This window comes from Podarcis filfolensis, assembly GCF_964270895.1.
Source record: "Podarcis filfolensis genome assembly, chromosome: Z".
Lineage (NCBI taxonomy): Eukaryota > Metazoa > Chordata > Lepidosauria > Squamata > Lacertidae > Podarcis > Podarcis filfolensis.
Window position 1 is genome coordinate 9,040,868 of NC_139617.1, and position 17,128 is coordinate 9,057,995.

General features: G+C 43.1%; 1 long non-coding RNA gene across 2 annotated transcripts in view; it reads right to left on the minus strand.

Annotated features, from left to right (window-relative positions):
- LOC310754185 overlaps positions 1–17,128 on the minus strand; it is a 123,105-nt gene that overhangs the window by 81,215 nt on the left and 24,762 nt on the right. The gene's annotated exons all lie outside the window — the stretch shown is intronic.

Consider the following 17,128-nt stretch of genomic DNA (forward strand, 5'->3'; position numbering starts at 1 on the left):
GCCAAAGAACAATATAAGAAGCAGGCAGACAAGAACAGAAGGGAAGGTGAAACCATAAGGGTGGGGGATCAGGTGTGGCTGTCCACCCAAGGACTGCCGTTCAAGGGGGGTTGCAAGAAATTAAGACCCAAAAGATTGGGACCATTTGAGGTCATTCAACAGGTTAACCCCGTAGCTTTCAGACTCCGGTTACCGAACCACATGAAACTGCATCCAGTGTTCCACAGGTCATTACTGTCACCGTATAGGGGGGGGGGAAAGAAGGGGTTTTCCCACAGGGACCTGTCTTAGAAGAGAGGGAAAGCAGCAACCATGTGGCGGAAATCCTCGACTCCAGGTGGAAGGGTAATCAGGTGGAGTATTTGGTAGCGTGGGAAGGGGAACCGGAGTCAGAAAACACCTGGGTGACGGCAGAGGAAGTCAATGACGAGGTCTTGATCGAAGCGTTCCATCAAAGGTTCCCCAGGAAACCTCAGTCAGTAGCGAGGTTCCGGAGAGAGTACTTTGGCACCACCGACGAGGAAGAGGAATTGGAAGGATTCACGGGGTCAGAGTGGGAAGAAGGAATAGATTCCGAGGAGGATGAGTACTTAGAAACCCAAAACAGCAACCGGTGGAGGAAAATGTTCGAGACTTCGGAAGATGAGGGAAGTTCTTTCAGGGGTTTTGCTCCCTCGCCTCCAGCAGAGGAAGGGAGGGGAGGGGGTGGAGGGGGCCCTGGAGGGGAGGTGGATGTCAGGGAACTGTCATCGGAAGAACAGGTGGTGGAGGGGCTCCCAGAGGTTGAGAGAGACTTATCAGCGGAGGAGGAAACCAGCAGGGGGCGAGAAAGAGCTCCAAGGGAAGGCGAGTCAGAAGATTGGCTCAGAGACAATTCCAGCGAGAACAGCGAGGAGGTTTCAGGACCTCCATTAGGGACACCCACTCCTCGCCGGAAATTGTCACGTAGAGAGTCCAGAAGACGTGTTTCCGTTAAGGAGCTGTTATGCTGGAAGAAATTCCGTAAACGCCCACTGTCGGATTCTGCCAGCGACTGACGGAGCCATGCTTATGGCGCTCCGTTACAGACAGTGGTTTGTGGACTTAGCCCAACACTGAGGGATTAGGAACTTTACGCACAAGCAGCTCAACATCCCATCACAGTGAGGTTTTGAACCCAGGTCTCCTTAGGCCCTAACGTGTACATTGCAGTACCTCTGTAAATCACAGTACAATATACCATATTTTTCCATGTATAACACGCCCCCGTGTATAAGACAACCCCTATTTTGGGGGACTCCAAATTAAGAAAATAGGGGGAGATTGCCCAGAGTTGTTGAGCTTTTGGGGGGGATTGCCGAAAATTGCTCACCCCCAATTTTTAACATTCATTTACAATAAAAAAATTGTCTTAGGGGTTGGGGTTGAACCTGAGACCTTCTGCATGCAAAGCAGATGCTCTTATTACTGAGCTACAACCCTTCCCATAGCTAGGGGGCTGGCCGAGGGCAGGGTGAGATTAGTGGGGAAAACTACAGTACTTAGAACCCTTAATGAACTACAGCTCCTATAATTCTCTGAGGGAAACCATGACTGCTTAACGTGGTATCATAGTTGGATTATGCCTGGCATTGACTCTGGCTGCAGCTCCTGTTGGTTCCTCTGCCTTCCAACCCACTGGTCCTAGTGATCACCAGCTACCACTGCCTGGAGCTGCCCATTGCTGGCCCAGTAACCCCAGATCCAGTGTCTGAGAATTATTGCTAAACTACCAGTTACTCCTCACTCCTCAAACTAGCAAAGAATGAGGGCAAAGCCCAGCAGTTAAAAGTGATTGCAAAATAAGTATTTCATTATTATTATTATTATTATTATTATTATTATTATTATTCCTCAGAATTGCTTCTTAACAAAAGTCAGAATTGCTTTTTAAAAGAGAGCAACAGAGGTGGAAAGTCTTGAATGCTATCAAGAGGGTGCTGAAAATTTCTACTTTCCTTTCCCTTTTTTCTTTCTGAAAGAAAAGAAGTGCTTGGAAGCAGAAGGTGCATTTTGAAATACTGCTCCTGTTATAGTTGAGTAGGTTTCTCCAGCATTGATATTCATAAGTCTTTTTGTGTCTATGTACCCAGGTTTCATTTCATCATATTTCTAATTGCTTTGCAGGAAGTTGTGCATCCATAATGCCTCCAGCTGCAGGTTTTCTTTTAGGAGGAAAAAACATATATTGCAAAATGTTAATGATTACCTCTATGCCCCCACTCCCAATTGGCTAATTTTAACGCAGTTGGTGGGCCCCAGCAGCAAGATTGGAACACAGGAAGCACATTCATTCATTCTGTATACCATCTTTCATTCAAAGATCACAGGGCAGTTCACAACATAAAAATACAAAATGAGAACACAAAATACAAAATAACATAATAAAACCAAACCATACCTTTAAAGCCTTTCACGGCCTCGGACCCTCGGACCTACGGGACCGCCTCTCCCGGTATGCCCCACGGAGAGCCTCAAGGTCCATAAATAGCAACACCCTAGTGGTCCCGGGCCCTAAGGAAGTTAGATTAGCTTCAACCAGAGCCAGGGCCTTTTCAACTCTGGCTCCGGCCTGGTGGAACGCTCTGACTCATGAGACCAGGGCCCTGCAGGATCTGATTTCTTCCCGCAGGGCCTGTAAGATAGAGTTGTTCCGCCTGGCCTTTGGCTTGGAGCCAATTTGATTCCCTCCCTCCCTCTCTTTCTTTTTTCTTTTCCTTTCTCCTCCTGCGATGAGGCTACATTTTAATATTTTAATGTTTCAATATTTTAATGTTGTATTTTAATTTTGTTTTTAAGTTGTGATCATTCAACTTGTTTTTATTATTGCTTGTTAGCCGCCCTGAGCCCGGCCTTGGCTGGGGAGGGCAGGGTATAAATAATAATAATAATAATAATAATAATAATAATAATAATAATATTGTTTTCACTGACTGGCAGTGGCTTTCCAGGTTTTCTTTGAGTTAATCACCCTGCCAACAAAGGTCCATATAGTTAAAGCTATGATTTTCCCGTTAGTGATGTATGGAAGTGAGAGCTGGACCATAAAGAAGGCTGATCGCCGAAGAATTGATGCTTTTGAATTATGGTGCTGGAGGAGACTCAAGAAGATCAAACCTATCCATTCTGAAGGAAATCAGCCCTGAGTGCTCACTGGAAGGACAGATCCTGAAGCTGAGACTCCAATACTTTGGCCACCTCATGAGAAGAAAAGATTTCCTGGAAAAGACCCTGATGTTGGGAAAGATGGAGGGCCCAAGGAGAAGGGGACGACAGAGGACGAGATGGTTGGACAGTGTTCTCGAAGCTACCAGCATGAGTTTGACCAAACTGTGGGAGGCAGTGGAAGACAGGAGTGCCTGGCGTGCTCTGATCCATGGGGTCACGAAGAGTCGGACACGACTAAACAACTAAACAACAACAACCACCTTGGTAAAACAAACAAACAAACAAACACCCTCTTCCTGTAGCCTTCTGAGAGCAGTACTAATGGGGAACGTCCCAAAAGGTATGGGAGTCAGGCCACGTTTATCGGACAACAGAGTAGGCATTATGCATTGCTATTTGGCAAGGTACCAGGACCTTCCTGTAATTCCCATCTCATCGTGACACGTGCTGCTTGTTTTTCATTTTTCGTTTTGCTCCCCTCAACCTATAATGCTGGCATGCAGCCATCTTGACCTGCGCTCAGTTTGCCAGATTAACAAATAAAATTGTGGCTGCAAAAGCAAAACTAATGATGAGAAATGTAGCCGGCGCACGGAGGAAGCAGGGCAAGAGAGGGGTATGTAAATAAATGTCTGGCTGAGGTATGAGGAGCCTGCAGACATTTAATCAGAAAGGGAAAACACTGCTACGATAAGAATTACCTTGAATCATTTGTGACAACGTACAGTCCCTGTTGCTACAAAAACACGTTGAAAAACAAATGTGGTGTGGTAAGTAAATCAGGAAGAAATCTCTGCATGGGATAAGATCTGAGGGTATATGATGCAGCTATCCAGGCCTGGCATCAGCACCTCCTGACACTAGCAGGCACCTGCCAGGGCTCCAGGGCTCCTGGAAGATCCCAGTGGTGCCGATGCCAATTCTGGGGTTCCCACTCCAGGTAGCAGACAGTTCATACCCTCCAACATTTCTCTGATGAAAATAGGGATGTCCCATTCCATAATGATAATTTTACTATTTTTACCCCCCACACTTTACTGGGTTGCCCCAGCCACTCTGGGCAGCTGCCAACATATATAAAAACATAATAAAATATTAAATGTTAAAAAACCCAAAAACTTCCCTATACAGGATTGCCTTCAGATGGCTCAGGGGTTGGATAATTCCATACGTTTCTCCAATGAAAATAGGGATGTCCTAGGGAAAGCGGGACATTCCAAGATCAAATCTCTAAATCAAAAATGTCCCTGGAGAATAGGAACACTTGGAGGGTCTGGACAGTTATGAGCTGTCATTATACATTTCCCCAACTGCCCTGAGGTGCCAGACATACAGGTAGCCAGCTGAGTATGGAAGCCCCAGGACTCAGAATTGTAATTAAAATGTAACATTGAATTTATTCTAGAGTGAATCAGAAATCTCCCAGAAAGTCAGGACTCTTTCGACCCCAGATCCAGCACTGCCAATGTTATTGTCACACACTTTGATGACATCACCTCAAGCCATGGGAAGGTAGAGGGGGAGACTTGCTACAGATCTATCAGCATTGCAGATTTAATCAACCTTAATAACAATCAGATGGATTTTCGCATCCAGCAGGTGACAAGCAATTGCTTAAGCATCAGTTGTTGTTGCTTGTCCTTCTTACAGCAAACACAAACAGGAGCTTTGATTAAAGACTTCAGTCTTTTTCCAAGTCAAACTTCTCTTTAGGAATTAGTGTCAGGTTGCATGCATGCCATAAAGCACATCGAAACCACTAAGAATCCTGAGAACTGTAGTTTACTACTTGGAGAGCTACCATTCCCAGCATTCTTGATCACCTACAGTTCTCAGGATTCTTTTGAGTGGGTGTGACATGCTTTTGATGTCCTTTAAATGTATGGTGCATACATATCTGAAGACTAGGAAGAGAGGGACCTAGTTTAAGTCTCCACTCAGCCATGGAGCTCACTGGGTGATCATGGGTCGGTTACTTTCTTCAAGACAAACCCATCTTACTTGATTGTTGTGAAGATTAAAGGACTGGAGGGGAAAGTGTGTATGGCACTTAAGCAAAGGTGAGATAAACAAGCAGTAAATATCCTTCAAAGAAAATCAACCATCACTTCCTGGGACATCTGTTTCTTCTATCGATTTACCAGAATGATAGATCCTTCCCTTTTATATTACAGTGATAAGAAACACAACATATTTTCTTTTACGTCTGCTTATGAAATGAGTCACAAAACCTAGTATACTGCTTTCATGTTTCTGGGGGAATTTTTTAATTTATTTTCTAGGAGCATAAAATTGTATGGCTGGAAATGACCGGGATGGTTTTGATAGGTACAGTAACAAAGGCAGTTTTGTTCTTCCCCACACATTCCTAGATCAACCCAGATAATGGAAATGAGAGCAGGGATCAGCCACATTCCAGATGGACAAATTCAAAAGAGCAGAAGGATCAAAAGCATCCTATTTCTAACATCCGCAGAGAGACAAGTGCAGAGCAGGTTCTAGCCTGTACTAAATAGCAAACATTCTCTCTGAGATTGCTTTCAAACAGAGATAGAAGTATCTGTCCATTTTGACCCTGTCTGTTTCTCATTTTTCCAGACTTAGATGTGGTTCTCTGCAATTTGTGACACACCCCCCCCCCCGCCATTCTCATTTTCATATAGTTTTAACTCTTGTACACATTTTTGCAAGCTGTTTCCCCATATACAATGCATTTTGTTATGCCATTTTCCATAATACATTGTTTAATGCATACTTTCCCCTAATATTTTTGTACCCATAGTTTGACCGGACAACTACATCACAAAATTCGGGTTACAGAGAATTCTAAAGGATAGCTGTGTTTTCGTTCATGTATTATTTCATTGTGATTTTTTTTGTAGATTCACCATTAAATGCAAGCTGAATCAATCTCTCCCTCACCCGTACTTCCAGACCACCTGTTTAGAATCAAAGAATCATAGAATCTTAGAATTGGAAGGGACCCAAGGATCATCTAGTCCAACCCCTGCAATGCAGGAATCTCAGCTAAAGCATCTATGACAGATGGCCATCTAACCTCTGCTGACAAACCTCCAAGGAAGGAGAGTCCACCACCTCTCGTGGGAGTCTGTTCCACTGCCAAACAGCTCTGACTGTCAGAAAGCTTTTCCAAATGTTTAGTTGGAATCTCCTTTCTTGTAACTTGAAGCCATTGGTTCGAGTCCTACCTTCCAGAGCAGGAGAAAACAAGCATGCTTCCTCTTCTATGTGACGGCCATTAATATATTCAAAGATGGCTTTCATATCTCCTGTCAGTCTCCTCTTCTCCAGGCTATTGAGGATTCATTCTGATTTGTTTGTGGGGAGGTGGATAATGTTATGTCACACTTTCTACTGCACCCTCCTGTCACTTTCCCTACTGCAAAAATCATATTGGGGGGCGGGGTTTGTTGTATTGTGCCGGATCTCAAAGTCAACCATCTACATATCCCTGGGGAAGCCATAACTGTTGAAAGCAGTATGATACCACATTGCGTGTATAGTGCAGATGGGGCCTATGATGCTCTTGGCATCCATCTGTCTTGAGAGACAGTGGGGTGTGCCTCTGGGGTTAAAGTCACACTGCTGCATTAGTAGCACCAAAGTGACCTTCCCAGGATGCAGGACTGGACAATTTGTCTGGGGGTCCTGATCTGCCCAGATGACAAGGCCCCCCTCTCGGCCTTACTGATAGGGTCCAAAGAAAAGCAGAACAATATGTTTGGCACCAATTTAGCTGCAGTTGTTGCCGGAAGGATGCGTACAAGGCACCATCCAACTGCCTTAGGGACTCCACACCAGATTTGTGTAGGGTTCACTCCTTAGCTTTTTCTTCTTCTGAAGATATTCTGCAAGGCAGCAGAGGTTTAGGATAAGAGTTTTCCTTCTCCTAGATGGGCTACCTTCCCAGGTTGATGAGCCCCATCTTCACCACTGGGCAGAAATTGCCTTCTTGACCACTGGACCCAATATTGGTCTTGTTTACTCAATCTACCAGAGCCTGTCTTTGCATGCAGGAGAAATCCTTAACTCACCAAGACTGGTTTAGTCGGCCAGTTGAAGCTGTTCCCAGGGCGTGGCTGTTGTGGCATGATGACAGCTTCCAGGGGCTTATGATACCGACAGATTAATTATAATCATTGAATCACAGAATAATTGAGTTGGAAGGGACCACAAGAGCCATCTAGTCCAACCCCCTGCAATGCAGGACTGCATCTGAATAAGAAGGGATGGCAGGCATTATTAAGGGAGGAGGAAACCGAGAAGAGAGGTTCTGGGGCAGCATACTTCAGTGAGGAGCTAAGTGGCAGAAATATAAGTAAACCTAAAAGTGTGGCTGGGGATGAAAAGGACCATAATCTTGAATAACCAGTTGGCTTTGAACATACTAGACACAGTGGGACTCTTAAGGTACTTGAGGGAATAAGATACATTAACTCTGGTCCCTACTGGCTTTGTTCTCATGCTCACAGAGCTACAATGGCCAGAGTTCATTAAGGAAGGAGTGACTTTATTTGAAAGCTACAGAAGATCCACGCTACAAGTTCAAGTGTACTGAGGTCAACAACTGAAAAACAGCACATTACATAAAACCTATACACTTCCTCCCTTTACAACCGTTATTTTCATAAAGCTTACTTAAGATTTTATGTGGAAAGGCTGTTACATACCTTGGAGAATATGACGTTTTAGGCATACTGGGAATTTAATGCCTTTTGATCTATTATATATCTGAGTTTCAAAAAGACCACTCTCGTCTGAAACCACGGATTTACGAAGTCTTCACCCATTTGTAGAGCAAATATTTTGATTCAATTACAGGGTGAAGATATTGTATTGTTTTAAGGTCTGGGATATATTTCCAGTGTTTGTTTTAACAGCTTTCTCCCTTTTGCAAGAAAAATCCACGCCATTCCTCATCTCTTCTTCCTCCTGGGTTGCTTCATGAAATGTTTTAGCTTGGATATGCCAGATGCAGAAAATTCCTGGAACCAAATCTTATGCCTCGGTAATATTATTGTAAAAGGATGGCAACCGTACAAATCACAAAACACCTTCTGTTGGTGTAAAAAGCAGCAAGGCTGCAATGTCACAGTAGGCAGCCAAGAAGAACAGATCAATATTTGTGTATGTGGTAAGAGAACTGTCTGTCTTCCAAAAAGAAAATACAATATTAAGAGCTGGGACTTCACTCTGAGTACTTTGCGCTATATGTCACAAGCTGTTTCGATTTTCAGGGGGAAGCAGTTAGCAGTGGGAAAAGAACATCCAGGGACTCACGAACTCTGCTTCCCTGGGTACTTGCTTTAGATTTCACATTTTTACCTTTTTTGTGGAGTGGGGGGGTTGTTGTTCTTCCAAATGTGTTATTGTGTGTTGTTGAATTTATTAATCCTTAGGGTTCTATCCAATGCTCAAAATGATGCATAGGTGGTATTTAACACCAGTAAAATTAGCGAAAATGTATAGAAGTGCTTCTAATGTTTGCTGGAAATGTAAGGAGAAAGAAGGCACATTCTACCATATGTGGTGGATGCGCAAGATAACTAAAGCATTCTGGGAAATGATTTATAATGCGTTGGAAAAAATATTTAAAATAACATTTGTGGGGGGAAACCAGAGGCATTTTTGCAAGGCATTTTGTAAGGCAAGAGATTCTGAGAGAGCAAAAAAGATTATTCATGTATGCAGCGACAGCAGCAAGAATACTACCGGCCCAGAGATGGAAAGAAGACGAAGTTCCAACCAGAGAGGAATAGCTGATGAAGATGATGGACTATGCCGAAATGGCAAAAATGACTGGGAAAATCAGAAACCAGGAAGAGGAAATTTTTAAGAAGGAATGGGAAAAAATTATAATGTACTTAAGAGAACAGTGTAAACAACTAAAAAACTTTGGCAGGATTCGAGTAATGCTTGTAATGTACAAAAAAAGGAGGAAAATGGACAATATACTTTTAATAAATTAGAGAAAATAAGATAAGCAGATAGAAAATTGGATTGATAATGATAACCATGGAAGGGCAGAGGGAAGTCAAGGGATTCAGAGAATCCTAAATGAGGAGGTGATGGATGAATGTGAATTTATATTTGTTATGTGAAAATCAATAAAAATATTATCCAAAAAAATAGACCCACTGAAATTAATAGACTATCTCAGGTCCATTAATTCCAATGAATTTACTCTGAGTAGAATGTAGTTAGATGCAACCCTTAAACATCACCCTGGGTTGTCACCAATTTTGGAAATGATTGGTCAGCTTTGTGACTTGGGCTGCTAAAATTTTGCTTATATGCAGATAGAGTTTAAGCAGCAGGATTGCAGCCTGCATAATTACTTCTAAGAATGAGGGTAGTTTGGATATTGAAATATTCTGATATTTATATATACACCAGTATATATCATTAGAAAGAAACATACACATGTATCTTCATTTACTGGTCTTCCAAAATATGCTGTCCTTAGGTTAGGGCTTCTTTGTCGTACTTAGCTTTAAAATGGGAAGTAGTCAAATTAATGGAGAATCATCTATGAATGCCCACTGGCATTTACACATGGGACCTGCAACCCAGTGTTGCAGCATAAAGTGCTCCTCTTCAGAGTTGCAGGGCCCCCTCCATGCCATGTTCCAGGATTATGTTCCTTGCATTATTTCCATTCTCCCCTCTATCAGGCAGAGAGTATTCTGGGACCCATGAACATACTCAGACCCCTTTGTACTGTTGCCGGGGGGGGGGGGGAGTGACATTATGGAAGGATTTTGGCACTTACATAAAATTTAGGTTTCCCCTGACCTTGCAGACACCTCTCTTTTGTTTTCCAGAGTCCCCATTTTGACTGTCAAACCCAGGGGTCCTCAACCTTTTTTTCTCTGGGCTACACTTTCAGAATAAAAATCTGCTCACACCAAACCAATTTTTTAATTGATAAGAAATGCATTGAAAGGGAAAACCACAAACAACTCCTAGCAGTGCTTGATTTATAACATGGAACACGACGACTATATGATAGGATCATGAGACAGCCAGAAAGTTTGAAACAATGCAGCTACATAAGAACAAGATTCATTCCCAAAATGTAGTTACAAACGAGCATCTTACAAATGTACCCTCAGTATGTATACAAACTCAACGAGTGGTGAGATACTCTTGCTTTCGCTTTGAAAAGATACCTATCTACATTCGGCAAATAAAGAATTTTTTTAATGCTATACTATACTACATTGGAATTTTTACATTTTTCTTTAATTGTCCTTGAATCTTATCTCCACACTTGCCATCCTTCCCTGCCACAGTAATGGAGCATGCCACACCCTTTTGAGAACCACCGGGCATTGGCACTCAATGCTTGAGCTTGCTATTAAAGGGAGGGGTAATAAAAAGGGCTCTCTATGTCAGATTATACCTCCAAATGATAGATCCTAGAGGACAAACTGTGGCACTGCTATTGCCCTGTCCTGCTTGTAGGCTTGGCAAAAAAAAACCACATGGCTCACTGCTGTTGGAAGCAAGACGTTGGACAGCCCACGGTGTGCATTCAGCTTAATCCAGAGGGACTCATCTTCAGTCATTTAGCTCATTATTGCATAAATGTTCCATTCCCTTGCCCAAGGCTGTTTCAGGAACTAAACAAATCTTCTGCTGCCATCGGAAAATAATAGACAGGACTGCTAACTTCCAGCAGCGGGGAAAATAATTCTTTTTATACCACCTTTGATTCTTCCTTCTGATTTTGTCCTGGCTGGCAGCACGATGTAACATCGCTGCAACATGACTGCCGTTGACAAACATGCTCAGCTCCTCCAGGAGAAAGTCAGTCAAGGAAGTCATATAAAGTGAAGGAAATGAGTGGATCGCCTTGACTCACCATCAGAGCCAATAAAGCAGAAGAAATCTGCTTGAAAAGCCAACAATGTTCTCCGCTGAGCAGAAATAGTTTCATTGATCAGGATAGAAGTTTAGTGTCAGTCGGTAATGAATGGATGGCTGGGGGAAAGAAATAAAGAAAGTTGCCTTGCCTTATACTGTGGCCACAGTCTCACCATATATCTAAAGCTCTATGTTACCACTTCAGTCGAAGATTTCTGGGAGCAGTGGTTAGGAGACCCTTATTTCCCTCCCAACTACAACTCCCAAAGTGGTTTAACAGGCAAGCCCTCTTCCCAGGAAATTTGGGGGATTGTGGTTCTCTGAGGGGAATAGTGTCTCCCAAGAACGCTCAGCACTCTTTATCAAAATGCAGCACCCAGAATTCTTTGCAGGAAGCTATGCTTGGCTGGATCTAGACACATCAAAATAGAAATTCAGTTAAACACGTTGTAAACCTCATATTGGGAAATCACGTTGGCAAAAGACAGGACTCCACAGTGCCATCTGGTGTCACCGTGTTATAATGCGTATAAAACGCTTTGTCTTTACTAATGTAGCTGAGTCCCATGTTTGAAGTGCCACCATAGTGCTTTAAAAGTATGGTATAAATGTGGCCTGAGTCAAACTCACTGATTGATCTAGCTTTGTATTGTCTATAGTGGCTGGCAATGATTCTCCATGGCTTGAAGCAGGAGTTTCCCCCAACGCTACCTGAAGACACACCTCTTTACCCTGGCCTTTGTCCAAATTACATTAGCCACAAGCCATAGGTATTCTGTAGTTTCTTGAGAAATACTGTTGCTTGGTGCATTATCCCCCAAACTAGCTTCCATCCAACATAAACTACAGTTAAGCTGAGGTGTGAACCATAGCTTTTTTTTGCGGGAAATTCCCTTATTTCAGCACTGTTTCCTGCTGCTTCCCGCTGCTATCCCGGATTGTTAGATATCCCGTAGACTGTCCCCGGGACTGCTGATCCCTTATTTTCGAGGCTGCTGATCCCTTATTTTCAAATCTGAAAGTTGACAGCTATGGTGTGAATATTTGAGATACCATTGCACATGTGCAGCCAACACCTTTGTTGAAAAATAGTTCAGGGGGTTGCAGACGTGGGGAAACAAATCAGGTAATGCACATTTGATGAAGACACCCCTGCCTCTCTCTGATGTGTACAGCAATGTGAAAATGCAACTTAAATAGCAGCATGAGTGGAAATAACCCCACTGTATTTTTGCCACTAATATGTACAAACCCTGATTTGATTAAAATGCTTTAAGGAAGGGCTCTCTTCTCAGGGATATAAAATGTGCTTGTTTATTTTCATATCCCTCCTTTTTAAGTTGGAAGCTGACAAGTGGATGACCACAGCAAAAAAATAAAATAAAAATCATTTTGTTTTTTTAAAATATTTGTCTACAGTGTACAAATAATCAGGGTCTAATTGACTTCAAAAGCTTCTCTGTAATATAGAACAGTGGGTCATTTTCTAAAGTGGGTTTTGAAATTTGTTTGCCTCTTAAGACATGCTCTGCAGCAAAACAAGTTGTTGTTCAGTGTTGTGGCTAGTTTCAAATCTCTTATTCCTATAATCTGCAATGGAAGGATTTAATGGTTTATTATTAATGTCTGCTGAGCGATCCTATTTTGTACGGAGATAATCTGCTACCCTCTTTGGCACTTTGAAGTTCAGCCTTGTAGGAAATTAGTTTGTCGAACAGATGGGGATCCAAGTGCTGCAGGTGAGATGTCATTTGCAACCCCATTTGAGACTATATTGGACAGATGAAGTAGATACAAAGAGCTGTCTGCATTTAGAGCTCAGGGTCACTTTCTACCAAAGACAGCTTAGGGAACTACTCCCACAAATATCTCTGTAATTGGAAACAACGGTAGTACTACTTCTTCAAATTCAGTTGCATTAGCATTCCTCAGACAGAAGAGCTTTTGCTTGAAGATGGTAATAACATTGCTACTTCTTAAACTTTGGCTGTTCCTTATTTTTCAAACAAGATTTTCAGCCTGATGCTATGTTTGTTTACTTGGAAGAAAGTTCCACTGGGCTCAGTGGGAATTATTCCTAAATAAATGTGTTTAAGATTGTAGATATACACTGCAATATCATACATGCCTACTCAAAAGTAACATCCATTGTGCTGAATGGGACTTTTTCCTAGCTAAGTGTGTTCAGGAGTGCAGCCTGAGGAACACAAGTTAAGAAGACTGAGGTTTATTCAGGATACTTTTAAAAATGAAATGTCCTTGACTTTTTTTTTCTTTATTAAAATTTTGTTAGGTTAATCTTTTCTATATATAAAATCTGATGACTGGCTGCTTGCACATTGCAAGTAGCTGTAAGCAATACCCCAGCTTCCTTGCTGCTTTGAAAAGAATGTTACAGATTGTACGTTAAAAACCTTTTCTCTAGAAAAACAGGCCCGTTCACCTTTAAATATTCTGCTCTGCCTCCACTCCTAACTTGTGGCTTTTGCAGGCGCTCACACAGTGCCTTCAGCCCAGGGGTGTGAACCTGTTGCCAACCAGATGTGGTTGGACTGAAACTGAAACTCCCATCAGCTCCAGTCAGCATGGCCAATGGCCAAAGATAACGGAAGTTGTAGTCTAACTATATCACATTACCCAACCCTTTGATATGTGATGCTTTTAGTGCCCTTAGTCTTCGTTGGGTGGAGTGGACCTGTAGACCTCAAGGTATTGTTGGGCAGCAACTCCCATCATCCCTGAGCATGACAGCTGAGGCTGATGGGAGCTGGAGCCCAACAACACTTGGAGGGTCCCAGGTTCCCCATCCTTGCTTGGAAGGGGCTATCTTAACTTGGCTCTCTTTCTCTCCCCTTTAGATGTGCTCCTTCAAGTGGAGTGCCAAGATGAACTCCATCCTCCTGTAAACCACCTGCATGAAATCCCAGATTGTTTGATGAGACCTCTGTCTAACATCTGTCACAAATGTAACCAGGAAAATCAATACCAGCAAAGAGAAGGGTCAATAGAATCATAGAATTGTAGGGTTGGAAGAGGTCAGTGAGGGTCATCTAGTCCAACCCCCTGCAATGCAGGGATATTTTGCCCAACATGAGACTCAAACCCACAGCCCTGAGATGAAGAGTCTCATGCTCTACCCACTGAGCTATCTGCCAAAAAATCACATCACTGATTTAATCTCGGTTTGACAAATGTCAATGCAACTCAGATCTCAGAGCCGCATTGACATTTGGCCAAACAAAAAATTAATTTGTGCCAGAAGAAATTAGGGGAGCTGCCAAAAGCACAGATACACCAACCAAGCTCTAGAAACACTCCGTAACAGAGTGTCAGCAGTGATCCTGCCTCTTTGTTCCTGTCTCTGTTCAAAATAAATTCACCTTTGTTCCAGAACGAGCTCTGTTACGTCAGCCAGGTAGATGCCTAAACAGGGGTCATGTGGAAAATTTTTGAGATCTATAATAAGCAGCTGATGGCATAGGATAACCAGGTTCCAGTAACTAAAAATGGAACAAAAGAGCTATTCTGAACCCTTAACAGAGTTTCATTCAGCAGAAGCTGCCCCAGCATTCTCAGCATCAGACAAATAAATGGTTGGCTTCATGTGAACTTTTCTGAACGCTATGGGGATGTTTTATCACCTATGGATCTTCCCCACTAAAGGAACATAGGAAACTGCCTTATATCAGTGGAACTGTCAGATCATTGTTCCACCTAGTTCACTATTATCTATATTGACTGGAAGCATCACTCCCATGGGTTTTGGACAGGGAGTTTTTAAAGCCTTACCCAGAGATGCCAGGGATTGAAATTGGGACCTTTTGCATGCAACACAGATGCTCTACAACCGAGATATGGACCTAACCCATCTGCAGGGGCACGAGCTCCAGCTCCTTTGTCCCCCCCTCTATATTTTGGGAGTTGGGGCTGCCCCCCATGTCCAAAAAGAGCAGATGCGAAGCACAGAGCAGAAGGTGGTGCAGTTCCAGTGGCTGGCTCCTTCTCCTTCTCCTGCAGTCTCCCGCAGGTGTGTGACACAGAGCTGAGCTAGAAGCAGGCAGAAGCTGGTAGAAGCCATAGAGTGAGAGCCATGCATGATTTCTGCTTAAATCTAAGGCTATGACTATGGGAGAAGCAATACCTTCTGGGGTGTTAATGCTGTGAGCCCCTCTATCTTAGGATCAGGTTGTATATATGTGTAAATATCACACAGACATATCACATAGACATCACAATGTCCGCTGTCCTTCACTCCAAGGAAACCGAACCCGGCGTAAGTATCTGGTAAGTATCTGGAACACCTGCAATCGCACACCACTCAGAGATTGGGGTGGCATGCAACAATACATTATCTTTCTGCCCATGAGGCTTCATCTTCCCCAGCTTTATAAGCAACAGAAAACCATTGCTCAAAACAAGGCTGCAGGAAAACATGGCTTAAGTGCGCAGTCATTATACACAAATTATGTTTACTTTGCAGTTGTTGCCTCCCACCTGCTCTTCTGGAAATCTGGGCTATAGAAAGCTTACAGGTGAGTGGGAGACACCGCCAAAGCTTTTAGTTATGTTCTGAAGACAAGTCAACAACAGGAGGTTAGCTACTTGCTTGCAAGTGTCATTTAGGTCAAACATGGCCGGAATTGCTAGTAGAGTGGTTTGCCATTTTTGCAAAAGGACACGGCAGGTTTATATTTATATGAAGACCTGTTTCCTATTATCTATTCTGCCCTAGGGCTGAAACCCAGCTGGCATTTCCAACTAGCTCAAATCACATTTACTTTGTTGCCAAGTGCAGGTCCTTAATGGGCTGCTGCACTTTAACAAGTTGTATAAAAGGGTGGCTTTTGCTAAATGCATTTTTTTTTTTTTGGCACTATGTGCTGCAATAGTAGGAAAACATGGAGCTATCTATCAGATTGTGCAACCCTTAAAGGTTCCAGAGAATTCTCAAGGTCTGAACCCAATTTTTTTTTTCATCAACTGCATTTTCATGTACCATATACTTGCTTTCTTATGTTTCCTTTAATATGCAAAACAGCATATTCTTACTGTCCATCACATTTTACTATCGGTCCAATTTAGAAACCAAGGTGACCACATATGTATCACCAAAAGAACAGGACACAAACTTGCATAAAATAGTATATGCTAATTAATTTTATATATGCAAACTTAGAAATAATGGCTGAAATTTAACAAGAAACAGACTACATCTCACCATAGCAAAAAAAAGGACTGTGGTCAGGTTACCTGTCTGCCTGCTCAGAGCTGTATCCAGCTTTCTCTGTCCACTAGGGGAATTAGAACATTGCACAACACAGGAATCCAATGCAAGAGTTGTGCCCATGGAAGCTCATTGCCCAATAAACTGTGCAGAGATTGCAATCTGCTTATGCATTCTCTTGTGCAGCTGGTACAATACATTTCACCACTGTAACAAGCATGCTGCTGAGCAACTTTAACTTAGCACTACAGGATACAACTCTCCGTCCTCTGTCCTGAGAGTAACAGTTGATGGACAACTGCTGCTGCTCTCCCTACTATAGGCACCAACTCTATGGGGTTGAGGACAGCTCAGCCCCCCCCAAGTATGTGGAGATAGAACTGAGCCTCCCCAATCTTGAGTGGCCAGGCCCTGTCCATGGTGGTGGCGGAGGGCCCCGTCGTGCCTACCCACAGCAGCAGAGGTCCGCCCCGGGCCTCGTGGCCTCCTCCCGACATGCATGGTGTCACGTGTGACATCACACACACACACACAAGCAGCCAATGTTATTCCCCAATGTTGTGTGGAACTCGGTGCCTCAGATTACTCTTTATCTTGACTAGACAGCCCTTCAGAGAGAGGAGCAGGAGTGGGCAGACAACAAGGTTGTTGAATCAACTTGGGGTTTTTTAACTGGAAAACCGCAACTGGAGCCAGGTGCAAAAAAAAAAAAAAAAAAAAAAAAGGTGCAGGAGAGCAGATGTGGGCGAAGTTAAAGTACAGGGTAGGTAAAGGTAAAGGGACCCCTGACCATTAGGTCCAGTTGTGGCCGACTCTGGGGTTGCGGTG